The following is a 17,954-nucleotide window of genomic DNA, read 5'->3' on the forward strand; positions in this document are numbered from 1 at the left end:
GTATGACTGTAATAGCTGGCACCGCAGAATGCCAGTGGAACAGATACATCTGTTGAAGTGCTCTAGTGCAGCGGTGCGCAAACTGGGCCCTTCAGCTGTTGTTGTACTACAACTCCCATAGAGTTGTAGTTCAGCAACAGCTGGCAGGCCAAGTTTGCCCACCCATGCTCTAGTGGCTCCCTCAAAAGGCAGGTTTAGAGACCTACATTTGAATGGCAACCCCAAGGTTGGTTCACACATTCACCACTATACTAGTCGTGCACTCACAATGGGCATTGGGTAGGCCCTTCAAACTCTATTGTAATGCAAATGCAATGATTGATGCGGTGTGTTTGAATGCACTCCTAATTCCTATAATCCTTGCACCCCCTTTTGAATGTGGAAAGCTCATGGGGATTGGATATACATATTTAATAATATTTAGCATTTGTATGGTGTGTTTTAAAAATTCACTAGTATGGTGTGTTTTGAATGTCCACATTTCTTGTGGCAATCCTTGCACAACCCTATAAATTAAGTTAGTAGTGCTTTCTTCATGTTGCAGATGGGGGTGGAGGGTGGAACTAGCACAGAGTTGTTTGCCAAAGGCCACCTAGTGAAATCATGGAAGAGACTAAATATGAACCAGGAATTTCTTGATTTGTAGCTCCAGGATTGTGCAAGAGACTCTGGGCAAGAGAGACACTATCAATGGGTCCCTAATGAGGGATGAGGCACACAGACAGAGCACTTCAGCTTCTTCTACCCAGATGATTCAGGGAATTAAATCAAGTGACATACCAAAGAGCTATTTATGAATTCACATGCCAAAAGTGTTATCCTCTCTCCGCTGGTATCTTAGGCTACCTACTACACAGGATCACACCTTAACATCCAGGATAATGCCCTCTGTACTGATAATAACGAATGAATCTCCAATTCAGCCACTGGTATTCACTGACAGTGTGTAAAAGCAAACTCTGCCCTTCTGTCATCCTATCTGTGCATTTGACAAGATGGTTAACAAAGAGCCTCAGATGAAGGGGAAAGCAGAGACCTTTGTTTGAAGATTCCATCTGCCCTCTTCCAGTCTCCTTAGTAGTAGCCCATGTCAATTTCAGTGCTCCAGCACCTGCCCCACCACACCTTGCTACCTTCTGGAGTTGGCGAGAACAGATTATACACAAACACACCCCTCACTTCATATATTGTATTGTGGGGAATTCAGACACAGGTCTAAATCATGCCTCATCATGCATACAAAATTGTGGCCACACTGGTGGATGTTTCAGCTCTCCCTCAGCCATAGGAAAGAATTGATGCCATGTTGATGCCATAGAACAAGAGCATTTTGACAGCTGAAACTGGACTGGAGTGTTCTGTGCCTCAGAATGGACTATGTGGCATTTGTCTGAGGCTCTGAGCAGTGTACTAAATGCTGTCGATTAAGAGCACAAAACTGACAGAGTTCTTGCCCAGGAGGATTTAATCTACATTAAGAGGACAACACAGTCATAATGCACCAATGGAGGCAGGGCAATGCATTATTGATTTTTCTTTTTAAAAGTTTTTTAAAGTTTCTTTTTTAAAGCTTGCCAAAGTGGCTGCTGAGGAGCACTCTGGGTGGCTGCCACTCCCGCTATCCAAGTAAGCACCTCTGTTTTATGCAGAATAATATCAGATTCTTTTGTTTGCAGTGCAATTCTATAAAATGAATATAATTTATAGTGATAACTTATTTTAATCTTTTTTATTACAAACTGGCCATGATGCACAGGCTACTGGTAACAGTGTGCTCTGCACCAGAGCTGCGTTGGCCACTTTTGCTTTATTGTTTAATTTTTTAAAGGTTTTTAACAAACAGATCACATGCAACAGGAAACTAAAACATTAATCCTACAAACAAAAAATGGAATTTCTGACTACTGAAGCACTTATTTATTTATTTATTTATTTATTTATTGTTCCATTTCTATACAGTTTTTCATTAAAATAATCTCAAAGCGGTTTACAATATGATTAAAGCAATGCATAATTAATATAACGGAGGTACAGATGATCTCAAAAATTAAAACACATAATACAAAAGTACAGATAATATAAACATAATCTCTATATTAAAATTTAATAACCCATAAAATAATAATAATACATAACAAAGCAGCAGCAGTAAAAAACAATACTCTCATTCAAAAGCCTGGGTCAAGAGCCATGTCTTTACTTTTCCCCCTAAACATTGTCAAGGAGACTGAGGAGCTGATTTCAGCTGGGAGATCATTCCAAAGCCTGGAATTTCAAACCATTTGCCACTTTTGTATTCAGGGATTTGATTCTGGTTCAGGCTCAAGATCACCAAGAGATGTGAGATTCAGATTCAGATCCACTTCACTAAAAACACTCTCTGAACTGGTTTTGGGGTTCAGGTTCAGCACCCTAATGGAAGTATTAAAGAAGTCTGCCTTAATCAGAATGTTTCAGAAACTACTACTATGTTGATATTATGTCTGGCTTAGGTTTTTTGCATGTTTGACTGGCTATATGTCTTGGCCATTGCTTTTTATTATTCTTATGTTTATATGTTTTGAATTACATTTATTATTATTATTATTATTTATTTACACAGTCAGACAGGTGTTACTGACTGGTTTGTTTTATCCAGACATTGAGTCCTTCCCAAGGACCTGGGATGGCTGAATTTTATTGTCAATGTTGTTGCTGTTGTTATAGATATCGTCGCAGAATATAGGCTGTTCCCAGTAAAGCTGCTTTTTGTAATTGGCTGATGGTGATTTCTGTGGCTCTTATTATTATTAATAATAATAATTAATTAATTTGATTTCTATACCACCCTTCCAAAAATGGCTCAGGGCGGTTTACACAGAGAAATAATAAATAAATAAGATGGCTCCCTGTCCACAAAGGGCTCACATTCTTTAAAAAAAACACAAGATAGACACCAGCAACAGTCACTGGAGGTACTGTGCTGGGGGTGGATAGGGCCAGTTACTCTCCCCCTGCTAAATAAAGAGAATCACCACATTAAAAGGTGCCTCTTTGCCCAGTTAGTAGGGGATAGCATTTCTGTTACAATGATTAATATATGTTAACCTTTTGTTGTATTGTTCTATATATAACAATGAATAATAATTATTAATTATAATTTATTAATTCATTACATTTCTATACTGCCCTATCCATCCAAAGGCTCTAGGTACACTAAATAATAAATAAATGAAATGACATATTTTTTAAGAAGTTAAAAAAACCAAAGTCATATATCTTGAGGAAATGAGGCTGTTTCAGGCATAAGTTCTTTGATCTGGTCTAGCATAGGAACATAGGAGCCTAGGAAGCTGCCATATACTGAGTCAGACCATTGGTCTATCTAGCTCAGTATTGTCTTCACAGACTGGCAGCGGCTTCTCCAAGGTTGCAGGCAGGAATCTCTCTCAGCCCTATCTTGGAGAAGCCAGGGAGGGAACAAGAAACCTTCTGCTCTTCCCAGAGCGGCTTCATCCCCTGAGGGGAATATCTTGCAGTGCTCACACATCAAGTCTCCCATTCAGATGCAATCAGGGCAGACCCTGCTTAGCTAAGGAGATAAGTCATGCTTGCTACCACAAGACCAGCTCTCCTCTCTAAGCAGGGGAGTATTTAGGTTCTTATGATTTAAATCCAGTTCTGATCTACATCCAAGTCCAATGCTCTGCTTATTAGAACACAGAAGCTCTTGATTTGACCTTGTAAACACTTGTGTGTGTGTGTGTGGAAGCACAAGCTCGTCCAAATTCTCTTCGGTGGGCCAGCTTCCTTTCTGGGCAATAGGTACCAGTGGTGTCCAGTACAGGCAGATTAGGGAGGCAGGAGGTAAATGAGCCTCAGTTGCAGCTGATTCTCCCTCCTCTCACCCAGTCCTGGCTGTCCTACTCTCCCTCATTAACCCTTTGCATGCAGGCTGGTCATTTGCCCAGTTTTTCACCTGTGCGTGGTGAAGGAGAGCAAGTCAGCTGAGACTGGGCGAGAGGAGGAAGAATGAGCCCTGCCTGAGGCTCACTTACCACCTCCATCGATCTGCCTGTTCCGGCTGCCACTGCTGGGCACAACAGGATGCAAATATAGTCGCGGTAAATCCTAGGTTTCATTTAGCCAAGGAAATAATTGAGAAAATTATTTTGAGGCATTTCTCTACCCCTGTAGTAAACCATATTTTTAAACGCTGCTTTTGTATTCTTGCTGTTTTATTTGTTTAATAAAACACACTTGGTTAACTAGACCCCAGAGCTCCCGCTGGGGCTCCCATGGCCTCATAAAGAAGATGAGAGATGAGAGTTCCTTTACGGAGTACACCAGAGTTCTGGTTCTATGCATTTGTTTTAGTCATGCTAATAGGTGCCTATGATATAACTGTTCCCCCCACCCCACCCATCACATGGTTCTCAAACATGCCCCAGAGAGCAGCTACTCATTTAAAATGTCACTCTTGTTACTTTTTGCAGATGCAGGTCTATGTCCTCCTTTCCCCCTGTCAGGATGTTGGGCCAGTTTAAATAGTCCACTCTTAGGAAGCTCTTTGCTGGCAGATCAGAGATTCATCTAAACCAGCATTCTGCCAGTGGCTAGTTAGAAACTGCAGAGTTCACAAGTACATAGCCCATGATGAATGCTAGCCATAGACATCTCTTCCACTATACGTTTTGCATTCTGGACTAGCTTACCCAGGTCCTCTTTGAGATGTTTATGTTGATGACCCAACAGCCGCCCATTGAGATTTTGGTGCCCGAGGTGAAGTATTACTATGGCATGTGCGTATACACACACACACACACACACACACACACATACTTATATTCTGTAATGCGTAGAACTGGACTTGCCCTTCAACTGTCCATTGCATGTGTGCATCAGCCAAGTGAGCAGCAGGGGCATGGCACATGGACTCCACTCAGAACTAGCCAGTAGCACAGGGTGGAAGAGGCGGCCTTACAGATTGTAAAAGGTATATTCTTTTTCCTCAGCACCATCCCAGCTGTCATTCACCCAGCCGCCATGCAGAGGGCGATGGCGCCTGCCCCCGCCCAAGTATTGGTGCCCTAAGTGACCACCTAGGTCCACAGTGGATGGGCCAGGCCTGAACAGAGGGCCCTGGTAGACATCTGCAGGACATCTGTGGAGTGGTGACATTTGTAGGTGTTGGAGATGGAGTCCCAGTGCATCAACCTTTTGCACCAACTATCCTAATGACCACTAAGAGCAATGGGCATAGAGACAGTGAGTAAGGGTCTCCCTGTCTGTCCCTACTCTGTGACCCCTGATCTGACTCTTTAATACTTCCTGTGCTGAGTCACAATCCTTCCTTTCCTCTTAGAGAGTAGATGGAAACATCTCTCTCTCTCTCTCCTTACCTATTCCTTATGTAGTCCTTTAGATTAGGATTAGGTCTTTCCTATCCAAGTGTACTTAACCAATAAATACTTAGTATTTAGTTCTACAAGAATCTCCATGGGTTTTCTCTAAATAGCTGCAACAACTAAACCACCCTCTGCTACCTACTCTGTAACTTGAGTGTGTGCTCTCTTCCCTAGTGCTCTGCTGTTTACCTTCTGGGGGTGAAATTAACAACCCCCAACAGTAGAAGTATTTGAGGCCTCTAAGAATGGTGTTAAGGGGCTACTCATCATCCCTCTGGGACTTTAATTTCCAGAAATATTTGAAAAGTTTAGAGATAACCAAAGTAAAGCAGAAGCTATGTGTGGGAAAGCACAGACGTCAAGCTTGAAAAACAGGGTAATGAGAGCCAAATCTCTACCACCCTGTGGCACACACATTTCATTCTGTGAGAATGATAATTGTTCTGTGAAAAGCTGATCATTATGCGAGGGGCACTGCCTGCTGATCCTACTCATTACAGTATTCCAAACAGCAAGTGCCCTGGGAACACAATGACTAAGGAATGGCATGTTCTGTGTCTGAGCAGCATCAACTCCAAAATGGCAGCAGTTGTGGTGGACTAGGCCAAAGCACCGTCTTGGCTCTTGCCTCTAAGAAGCATGTGGGAAAGTTCAGTTAGCAGGACTGGGATGCATAGATTATAGGAGATGGTTGGAGATAAAATGGAAGGCAGCCACCCTGGCGGGCTCCATATTCTGGAACAGCGAGTACCAGGGCTGGACTGTTATTAGTGGTATGTTGAACAGCAGAAGCCGTGTCTTTTAGAATAAATGGGGAAATGTGCCTCTAGCCAGTTGTGCTTTTTGCTTCTGTGTGCAGTTAGCTGTGCTCAGTGGTAAAGTGTGTGTCATTTCTGTCCCTGTGCAGTCCCTTCATCTACCTCTGTAAATTCTATTAGCAAACAAATGAAACAGGAATTAAACTGAGGAGGTGGGAGTATATGAAGAGTTTACTTCTACTCCTGTAATGTTCTCAGAAATGGTTCCAGATTAGGGTCATTTCTACAGATTCCCAGAATACTTCCATTTCTTTAGAGAGAATGAGTTTCCTTTCTATTGCCCAGGGCAGAAAGAGTCCTGAGATATCCTCCTGACTTAGGAACATAAAAAGAGCCTTGTCAAATCAGGTCCATGGCCTACCTAGTTCCTCATCCTGTTTCAGACAGTGACCCACCAGATGCCTCAAGGAAGCTAACAGGCAAGAGATGAAGACATTCATTCATTCATTCACATTCATTCATTCGATTTCATGCCTTCTCTCCTGCTGTTGCTCCCCTACACGTTGGTCTATAAGGGCATATGGAGGTGGTTTATAGCCTATAGCCACTTCAGCAGTGGTGGCTCTTACCTGAGGGCAGAGTGGACGGCACCCACCTGAAAATACCTGAAAATATTTGTCAGCCATTTTACCTCGTCTGTCTTCTGTAGCCATTTCTCAGTCTGCCTTACTGATTCCCTGTCTGTGCCTCTTCCCTGCCTGCAACCTGGCCCCAGTGTGTATGTAGGGTGGGCAACAGTACCAGAATTTTGTAAGCACCAATAGGAACACACAGAGTTGTTCGGATTTGAATATTAATGAGGCAGGACAATTACAAGGCTTCAGATTTTCAGAAGATGAGTGGAGCATAAAATGTCCTGAGCACCAATTAGAATCAACCAGAAGGCAGCCAATCAGAGTGCCCAGAGGGTGGGGAAGTTTTTTTCCTTTAAGTACTTGTATTCTATTCAGTAATCTTTTGCAGTTTGTTTGTTTGGACATTTGTCCCAGGGAGAATCCTGTATAGAGTGTGGGAAAGGGAAGGAGAAAATAGAGTTGTTGCTGAATAAATCTTCTGTTAAATCTACTTAAGATTTCCTTGTGTGTATAAGGGAAGCAGCTATAAAACACTATTCAGAAGAATCCTGTCACTATTTTGGTTAGAGAGCAGGTAGGCCGGCTGGATCTTGGTAAGTCTGATCTTTTGCTGGCTTCTTTGTGTTTGTTTGGAGGGGAGGAATGAATTCTCTGCTTTCTTGCCTGTGTTCTCTGACCTGATCTGTATGCAAAGCATTATGACCCATTTCCAAAATGGCATGCCATAAAACATTGGAAGGAACAGCAAACTGTAAGACTAGACTAATTAGATTAGAAACTGGCATAAGAAGCCAGAAAGAGCTTTTAGGGCATATGCATGGATTTCTGAATCCAAATTACTTCTCAAATAATTGCAGAAGTAGCTTTCCATGTTTGTGGTGTATGTAAAGAAAGAATGGATTCTGTTGGAAGGAAAATAATTTTAAAAATCCATTTGCTATGCAGAGAGCTATCCAGGTATTCCTCTGGTTTGTGGCTAGAGTCAAGGCAGGCCGGATTACTTTTTTTTGGTAAATCTCCTTCTTTTTGATTCTGATGCTGAGATTACCTATAGTGTGGCTAAATTTTGCACTACTGCTTGCAATATCAGGAATCAAATGGTTAACCCATGGCTGCTCAACTTCAGCCCTCCTGCAGAAGTTGGCCTACAACTCCCATAATCCCTGGCTATTGGCCACTGTGGCGGGGGGTTGTGGGAGTTGGAGTCCAAAAATAGCTGGGCGGGGGGGGGGGGGCTAAGCTGAGCAGGCCTGGGTTAGCCCCTATGTTATGTGTGGTATATGCGTTATTCCAGTGGTGGGTTGGTAGTCCTAGTGTTATTCAGTATTATTCATTATTATTGGTGTCAGAGTACTTTTAAGTTATACTGCCTGTGACTGTTGATTACTGTAATTGCTGGCTGGTCAAAGACCATAACTGATGATGATGGATGGTGGCCAGTATCTATAACATTAATATGTCCACTGGGGGTTATGGTTCATTGGGCAAAGATTAAGGAAGTGCTCTCTATAAAATGTTGCTTGCTAGGATGGACACCCAGGACAAATGGTGGGCACCCAAGGTGGGCAGAGAGTGGAACTCAGCTGTTCAGCAGGCATGAGAAGGTGTTCTCATGCATCTTTGCTTCCCATGGTGTCCTCTAAGTTACAGGAGGTGGTTCTTAGCTGCAGCAAGCATCCCTGATGCATCACCTTTTGATTTTTCTATTATTTATGTATGCATTTTTGAAATAGGTAGGCAGAGCTGCCCTTGTAACTCCTGAATGCATTTGTTCTTCACTTTTGTAGCTGGTCTCTGCTTTACCTATGACTTATATAGATTTATTTACTTTTACATGTATAGCCTGTGCTTCCTCCAAGAAGCCCAGAGTGGTGCACATGGTTACATTTATCCTCCCAACAGCACTGTTGTGGTGTTTTTGATTAATCCTTTCATTGAGCCAGGCCACCTTTAGAATGGTGCTTTTCTTTTATCCCAGTCTTGGAGTAGAGGCAGGGCTAACAAACAGCCAGCTGCAAGAGCCCTGAAAAGCAGTCTGCACTTGCCTCTCTGTACAGAATATCTGTTTCATTAAACTATTAATATTCCTGATTCCTCTCCACTGCCTTGTCCTTGCACACCACAACTCTTTCCCTTGGATTCTTCATCTATGAGGAAGGTTATGCTGAGAGATAAGTGACTGTCTCAGAGTCACCCAGTGAGTTTCATGGCTGGATGAGGATTTGAACTTGGATTTCCCCAGTCTAGTCCAGCATACTAACCACTGTACCACTCTGGCTCAGTTCTTTCTTATTTATTATTATTAGTATTCATTTTTGAAATAATCAGGCAGACAGAGCTGCCCTGGTGACTTCAGAATGCATTTATTCTCCATAGAAGCAGCCTTTTGTAGCTGGTCTGTGCTTTACTTGTGGCTTGTACAGTTCTTTTCGTGTGTGGGTGCATGTGTCTGTATGCACGCTTGTTTTTGATCCTGCCGAGTTAGATACAAATCTACACAGTACTGTAGTCCTGCTAAGTATTATAAAGCAACTGATGTTTTCCATATTTCTCTGTATATATGCTGATGAGCAAGTGAGATTTGTGTGGTTGTGTGTGTGTGTGTGTATTTTGATCCCACTTGTAACTACAAATCTACACTCTGCCAGTTATTGCTAAGGCACCTGCCTCATCCTGGCTCCACCTCCACAGCTGCCCACCATTGGCTTCACCTCTCACTACCTGTGGCTCCACCCATCACCTGCCCTGCCTTGTACTCACCCATTCCCGTCCCAGGAACACCAGCCACCACTGCACTTCAATGAACATAGCTGTTCTTGTGAAGTCAAAGTAGGACTTGCATTTCTAAAAGTGATGTAGAAGTAGTTCAGAAATAAGGCCACACATACAGAAGTACCTAATCCGCCTGAGCCATGTTTGGAAGGGCAGTATATTAATTAATTAATTAATTAATTAATTAATAATCTAAAACTGTCTGCCTTTGTTCGTGAGAGTGAAGTCAAGGACAAACAGCTTGGCGGGACATTCATTTATAATGAAAGTAGGGTCAGATGCAATCAAGGAATCTTTGGAAGATCCATCAAGGGAAGAATTAAGCAAAACAGAACAAAACCATACCATGCTCTGTTGTTTCCTGCCAAGCCAGGCTGTGTCTACAGTGCAGTAAGACACCAAGCAATGTCTCACGCCATGGCTTCCAGCAGTCAGGCTCTACTGCCTGCCTTCCTGCATCACCAGCATTCTGTTTCTACAGCAAGCTTGGTAGACTGAGCTCTGTGCTTTAAAGGCACCATCTAAGCTGAGCATTCAGTTCAAGGTCAGCCCATCCATAAGGCGAACTGAGGTGGCCACCGCAGGGGGCAGATGATCAGGACGGAGGGGAGCAACTGCCTGTCCCCACTGCCTTTGCTGCTTACTGCTGCCAATTCCATTCCATTCCTCCTCCTCCTCCTCCTCCTCCATCATCTCCATTCGCTGGATTTGGAAAGGTGGAAGGGAACAGAGCAGAAGAAGATGTGGAGGAGAGGAGAGTCGTGTGGAGATGCTCTAGCCCACTACCCTCTTCTCATCCACTTCCTCTTTTGCTCTGTCTTCCTCCTCCGTTTGCAATTCAGTATGGGAGGAGGAGGAGGAGTAACTCTCCATGTCTGCTGGTGCACTGCCAGGAAAGGGAGGTGGCATTTTGTGCTGCCACCAGGTAAGGAAGGGTTGCATTTGGTGCCCTGCTTCAGTTGCTCAAAGATCATGGACCACCCCGATTCAGCCAGCTGAATTCAAGGGCTAATCCTGCCTACCAAGCCCTATCCAGCCAAGGCCTTTGAGGTTGCACTGTAGTCTGAGCAACCTTTCTCTAACATAAGGCCTCTGCTTAGCTCATGGAAGTTTTTCACACCCAGCTTATAGTTGACATCTCCTCTGGAATGGAGATGTGTGTTCACACATATTGGCCAAATTTACCCTGAATTCCATGATTGCTATCCAGAAGCACTTCACACACAATTCGGGTTTTTCATCGCATGTTACAGTGTAGCCTGATATATATCCAGGGTAAAAAATTCCACTTTTTGTGTCGGTTTTTGGTGGCAACTTCAAACTCACAGTAAAGCCTCACATAAAACCTGAACTAAAGCCTGTTGTCTGGGAAAGTTCATGCTCTCTTTTCATCACTGCTGCCTTGGATTTTCATCTCTGCCTACCTTTGACCACATACCTGATCCTGATCCTCTGTTGCTGCTTTAAAATCTGGAATACAACATAAGGTTCCTTTTTAAGTAGAAACAGTGTGGCCCATTACAGACCTGGACCAACTCTGCTCCTGACCACCGGCATTGTTAGTTGCCAGCAGGCCTGTGTTCAGGCCCCCTAGTGTATGGCCCTCCCCACCCCACAACAGGCGTATGGTAGCGCATGTGCAACTTTCGCCCGGTCACACATGTATGTGACCTGTCCCGTCTCCCCCATGATGTGCATATGACCTTCCCAAGAGTATGTTCACCTGCCACATGCTGCCTGCTGCCATTGCTACTTCCCACCCCAGCTAGAAGCAGGAAGAGGAGGGGTAGAAAGAGGAAGGGAATGGGAAGCAGGCAGGCAGGCAGACGTGGAGGAAGGCAGGACACTGGAGGCTGGAGGCAGGACGCTGCACGAGGCTGCTGGAGGAACAAGAGCATCTGGCAAGCCATCCAGAGGGAGGGAGGAGGAGGGGGATGCTGACAGGGGCATACAGGCCTCTGTTCAAGGGACACCTTTGAACATCAGTAGCTCTGTCCCTGCTCCTGACTGCAGCAATAAGTGCATCATCAAGCTCAACCACATTTACAGTGCAGAGGGACAAGAGAGATGTTTTGACTGAACGTGCATTGAATGCCCGTCAGACCTGCACAGAACTACAAGCACAGACCTGAGTTCAATTAACATGTGGGGAAATATGCAGTCCACATAGCTGCTGAACCTCAAACAACTGGAGGAAGCAACTGGAGGAAGCAAGCCTGACCATTGCTTCCTGGCCCAATCCAAACTTACCCAAAAATTAGACTTAGAGGGAGGGACTGTGGGAGAAGTTCATCCAACCCCCATTTGAAAAACTGAGGTGTAATGACATACATTTTGACCAATGCTTGTGTGAAATAACTGATTCATAAATTGACTTAGCCCAGATAGGAAAATGTACATGTTTGTGTAGAGAGGAAGACTAATATGGTGAGACATAAAAGGCTGAATGGTAGAAATAGAGGGGGAAACATGGAACACAGTATGGCTGAAGTCTCCCATGAAACTGAGGTAGAAACAAGGAAATAAATTACACATACTGAGTGAGAAAAGGAAGCGAAACGTATCTGAGAGGTGGTTTTGGTGGGCAGAGACTGAGAAAGGATTTTAAACTTATCTTTTCTTTCTTAGACTCCTTTTAGAAAGCAGTGATACCTATGAGCACAACCCTTTAAGACATGTGGTGGTTCCAGTCCAGGTTGTGGTAGGCATGGATACATGAAGATCATTGTACTGAATCAGACCATTGTTTCATCCAGCCCAGGACGGTCTGCTCTGACTGCTCCAATCACCCAGGTAGAAGTATTTTCCAAGTCCTGCTACCTGAGATCTTTTTAACTGGAGAGATGCCCACCAGGGTTTCCTCTAAGGCATGCTCACGTGCATGTGGACACAAGTTTTTGGATGCCTGCTCAGTTAATTTTAGATCCCACTCAGGTTGAATCAGGAAGGCTCTACTCTGAATGCACATGCACACACACTGCTTTGATACTGCCATCCAGAACAAAACTCATTCCGCACACAGATGAAAAAAATTAGAGTGGACACTGATGCCCAAGACTGAATTTGAGACCTTTTTTATACAAAGCATGTGCTCTGCTACTAAGCAATGTTACCTCACATACATTCCAAGACTAAACCCTGGGTGGGGAGCTGGGAATTATTCTGCAGACTTTGCAAAGGAGGCAGTTCATATATTCATCTGTAGGTTATCAAGGGCTCAGTAATAAGTGATGAGAAATCAAGCAATGCACATATATGTGTAAGCACTCTCAGGCAGAACAAGCTCATCCACTAGGCAGACCTAGGTGGTCACCTAGGGCACCAATTCTTGTGGGGCGCCAGCACTGCTGCCCACCCACCTGCCCAAGTAAATTAATCATGCTTTGGTGGGCACGGGCACTGTGCTGCCATGCAGTATACCAACCAGCTAGTCTAGTTTGGGGGCATTTGGGTGCCACCACACCCACCTACCCAACCACCCACACAATGTTCCCTGCCTGTCTAAGGAAAAGAGGATGTTTTGCTGCATTGCTGCGGGTGCCACAGCTCCCTGAGTGGAAGCCGAGTGGAAAGGGCCTGCCTCCTGGCTGGTCTCTGGCTTGCTTTCCTCAGCCACCCTTTTTAGCACACTGTGTGCCAAATTTAAGAGCAACCCAAGTTGATTAGTGGTAAAACAAAAAGGTCACACAACATGATAACAATTTAACAAAATTGACCAAGACTCAGGCTGTAAGGAATAAAGAACAGTAGTACATCTGCTGGTCACCTCCAGACTTGACTACTGCAATGCACTCTATGTGGGGCTGCCTTTGTACGTAGTCCAGAAACTGCAGTTAGTCCAGAATGCGGCAGCCAGGTTGGTCTCTGGGTCATCTCAGAGAGACGATATCACTCCTATCTTAAAACATCTACACTGGCTGCCAATAAGTTTCCAGGCAAAGTACAAGGTTTTGGTTATTACCTATAAAGCCCTAAACAGCTTGGGCCCTGGGTATTTAAGAGAATGGTTTCTTCGCTATGAACCACACCGCCCATTGAGATCATCTGGAGAGGTTCGTCTGCATTTGCCACCAGCTCGTCTGGTGGCTACTCAGGGACGGGCCTTTTCCATTTCTGCCCCCAGGCTTTGGAACACACTTCCTGCTGAAATAAGAGCCTCCCCATCTCTTACAACTTTTAAAAGGGCAGCCAAAACACATTTGTTCACCCAGACTTTTAATTAGATATTGTTTCAACTGTCTTTTAATTTTGTTTTAATAGTTTTAACTTTTTAAATTTTAATTGTTGAAATGTGTTAATCTTTTTATTGGTTGTTTTTATTGTCTTTTAAACCGCCCAGAGAACTTGTGTTTTGGGCCGTATAAAAATGTTAAATAAATAAATAAAATAAAATAAAACCACAACCCACACTTAAGACACTGAACAGGGATTCTCAATGTTGGGTCCCCAGATGTTACTGGACTTCAGCTCCCATAATCTCCAACCAAAGGCCGCTGGAGCTGGGGATTATGGGAGTTAGTCCATTAACATCTGGAGACCCAATGTTGAGAATCCCTGACCCAGAACATGATGCCCCACCCACCAGCCAGTGCACCAACCACCTCCAAAAGCACCATAGAAGAACCAAGCACAACACCTGAAGAAATGCAGGGCTTGAACCAACGGAGCTTCTGTGGGGAAGGTGTTCCATAGAGTTGATGTCACCACCACTGGAAAGGCTTTTTTCTTAGTGGGTGCCCATCACACCTCAAAACAAGGGTACTGAAAGCAAGACCCCAGATTATGACCAGTGCATACAGGAAGGTACATATGAATGAAGTTGGTCTTAAGGTATCCGAGTCCCAAACGATTTAGCAGCCCTAATGTAATCATATTTTAATTAAGATTATGCAAGCCGCTATGGGGATCTTTCTGGATGGAAAAGCAGAATAGAAATCAAATACATAAATATGGTCATTATAACTCTCTCTCTCTCTTTTAAAAATTGATAGAGAGTTGCTGGAGGGTAGCCTATCTTTGGCTGAGCTGACGCTGAACACAGGTCTTCCAAATTTATGCCCAACACGCTTGCCAGTGGTCCAGGCTGACTCATCAGAATGAAAGCATAATGACCTCTGTTTTGCAGAATGGGTAGTAAGTATGAAATGTGTATGAGCTGCCCAGCAGCATCCAGCCGTTAAGACTCATTGCTGATGACAGAACTCCCCATATCTGCTTCCTGTGCTCTGAATGCCAGGCCATATTTCCCTGCAGGAACATTGAGTGTAATAGATTCACAGCATGACAAAAAGAGAAATAACAAGCTAGAGGGACAGCACTGTAGAAGGAGGCAGGGTATCTGATAAGGTGCATCGTGTTATGATTCAGATCAGATCCAATATGTTTTAGGAGCCAGCAAGTCAGATATTCTGCCTGGCATCATTTAGCACGAGACTAAGGGAGACTAACGAACTAGAAGGACAAATAATCTGATCTCAGCTGATAGACCCCAAATTTCTTGTCCACTGCAATAGCATTTCCAGGCTGCGTGATTCTACTTGGCCAAGTTCAAGCACTGAAGAGAAGTTATGGCCTCTAACATAATCACAATGATTTACAACAAATCAGAACCCAACATTCTGTTGCCAGTAAAGCCAACTTCTGAATTCTCACTGTTTGCAAAATAAACTGCACAAACCACAGACATCTTTCTAATGCTATTTGATCTAACAGATAAGTCATTTTATTTATCATGGTTGTAGGCCATAACAACCAAATGATCAGTCACACCTATTTGACCTGATTGCTTACTAAAACAAAAAACAAAAAAACCCACCAAACAACCTCTATCATAAATAGAAGTGGTGATAATGCTTTACATAGATTCACGGTTTTTAGTTGATTAACCATCAGTTTTCAAAGAGTGATTATTAATTGATTATATTTGCATAAATTAGCATGATTTCAAAAGCAGCAATACAAATTTAAAAAACCCTTCATTGTTGCAATAAAAAGGAAACTAAAATGAATGTCTGTAAATTATGCCTAAAGTGACCTTCCCCCCACATTCTGTAATTGAACTGGCATTCTGTGACCAGGATTTCAAACACAGCAGAATCAGAAAAAACACAGAGATGGAGAGAGGGCCTTGCAGTCCATCTAGTCCTGATTTCCTGTTTGATGTAGGCAAGCCAGAGCTTGAACATCCCCAAGACTTTACATTTCCAGAATCCAGTCAGAACTGGGTTATGATGGTTAGTCATATGAAACTAATATGTGGAAGATCTAGGGTTAGGGCAGGTGGGTTAACTCAGTGGCCTTTGGGTACTTTCCCCTAACTCTGCTGTTATATGACATAACTGAATACCCTTCTGGCCTTAATTATTTATTATTATTATTTTTACATTTATATCCCGCTCTTCCTTCAAGGAGCCCAGAGCGGTGTACTACATCCTTGAGTTTCTCTTTCACAACAACCCTGTGAAGTAGGTTAGGCTGAGAGAGAAGTGACTGGCCCAGAGTCACCCAGCTAGTATTATGGCTGAATGGGGATTTGAACTCGGGTCTCCCCGGTCCTAGTCCAGCACTCTAACCACTACACCACGCTGGCTTAAGGGCCGTAAAGCAATAATACAACAGGAGAACCATGATGGGACATCAGTTCTGACTGCCTGATGTGGATTTCTCACATGATTTGTGATGCCAAGAGTTCACCCAGACAATCACTTTGAAGCATGTGTGAGAGAGAGTCCTGGAAGTTCCAAATCAAATGACTATCCAACCCACACATACCAGTAATAGTGGGGAAAGCAGCCATTATGCAGTCGGGGATAGCCCCCTTGATGCAGAGCAGGGGAGCACTCTTGCTGCCCTTCGCCATCCCATTTAAACAGCTAGGTGATATGCTTTCCAACCCATAAGAAGGGGAGCAATTAGGCTGCAAAGATGGGCATTCACATGGGACCTAAAACAGACTTGTTTCTCTCTCTCTAACCAAAGTGTAGCTAACTTACTTTTTGGCAAGCAGGGGCCTAGGGAGCTCATTGCCTCTCCTGCCTCCATTTTGAATTGTGCACAAGGAGGCAGGGAAATCTCTCAGTCGCGATTCAGTGAACCACTGATTGGGGAAACTCTGCAGGGGCTTGCTGGCCCTGTGCCAGGTACTGGCCACTCCCCCTGCATCTGACATCAGATGCAGGGATCATGGCCACTCCTTCGGGTCCATTCAGACTCTCTCCCCATCCTCCCCATTCAGCGTTTCACTGAGATATACAGTGGGCTTTCACTTGGCTTTCCCCACCAGCCCAGCCAGCATTTCGATGAAACACTGACTGAGGAAGATAGAAGTACGCCTAACACTCCCAGCTGGTGAGTGCTTTGTTTGGCCACTTGGTGTGGGAGGGACAAGAGGTGCTCTGGCCAAGGGCAAGAGGGTCCCCACACCATCCATTGTCCCCACACCCCAGGTCTCAAGGCAAAGAATCACTGCAAGTGTTGGTGTGTGTGAGAAATTGGCATGGTTGATGTGTATCCACACTGTCGTATGAGACTAGTATGTTTCGGCTCCATTCGAAGCTGTGCTGACATTAGAGCCACAGCACTAAGGGAAAAGTGGGGGCGGGGGCGGGTTGTTGGGTTGCTAGTCCTCAGTGATATTATTGGCATTATCCTGCAACATTTGTACATGTCCATTCCAGGCAGCAACATTCCAAATTACAATGGCCCTCCTAGCTGGGGGAAACAGTTACATTACATTTTCCCAACTATCATGCTGTTACAATGCTGGGGAAATGTGATTGCCCACAGGCTTCCTTGATGGCTTCTATGAAACAAATGAACTACTACATTTGTTGTAGAATTATAACTGGAGAGGTCCTCACTATGGTTTTACAGATCTCACCTTATGTCCCCATGCCTGCCTTCATTCATTCATTATGTTTATGCCACCCTTTGTCCTAAGACCACAGAATGGTTAAGAACAAGGTAAATACAATAATAAAACTTCAGTTAAAAAAACCTGGTAAAGTAAAACAAAAGACAGCTATGTGAAAAAGAGAGCCAGGGGCCACTCATTGGACAAAAGCCTGTATAAAACAGGTAGTCTTCAGTGTCTTCCAAAAGGCTGGCAGAAAGAGAGCCATGCAGATCTCAACTGTGAGCGAGTCCCACCACATGGTAGTAATCATCGAGAAGGCCCTGCCCCCTGCTCAACAAATAAGCCTCAGCAGGTGTCGGCATGTGGAGCAGAGCCCTCCCTAGGCTGATCTAGTCAGGTGGGTAGATTTAGCTGGGAGCAGGTGGTCCCTAAGGCACCTGGGACCCAAGATTCGGTGGCCAAAGGCTTGCCATGCTAATCACAAGAGGGCCCAGCATCAGAGAAAGCGAAATTCATAAGGAGCTGAGAATGTGTTTTACATCAAATG

General features: G+C 44.1%; 1 protein-coding gene across 10 annotated transcripts in view; it reads left to right on the top strand.

Annotated features, from left to right (window-relative positions):
- The window catches only part of LOC128326513 (uncharacterized), a 43,866-nt gene that overhangs the window by 10,833 nt on the left and 15,079 nt on the right, over positions 1–17,954 (top strand). For 5 of the 10 annotated variants that reach the window (XM_053253455.1, XM_053253462.1, XM_053253464.1 and 2 more), the window contains 2 exons: positions 12,181–12,345; positions 14,544–14,685. The exons of 2 other annotated variants lie outside the window; for them this stretch is intronic. The gene's annotated coding sequence lies outside the window, so the exon portion shown is untranslated. The remainder of the gene's footprint in view (positions 1–12,180; positions 12,346–14,543; positions 14,686–17,954) is intronic. 3 more of the 10 variants (XM_053253459.1, XM_053253458.1, XM_053253456.1) reach the window with 2 other exon arrangements.

Source organism: Hemicordylus capensis, chromosome 5 (assembly GCF_027244095.1).
Source record: "Hemicordylus capensis ecotype Gifberg chromosome 5, rHemCap1.1.pri, whole genome shotgun sequence".
Lineage (NCBI taxonomy): Eukaryota > Metazoa > Chordata > Lepidosauria > Squamata > Cordylidae > Hemicordylus > Hemicordylus capensis.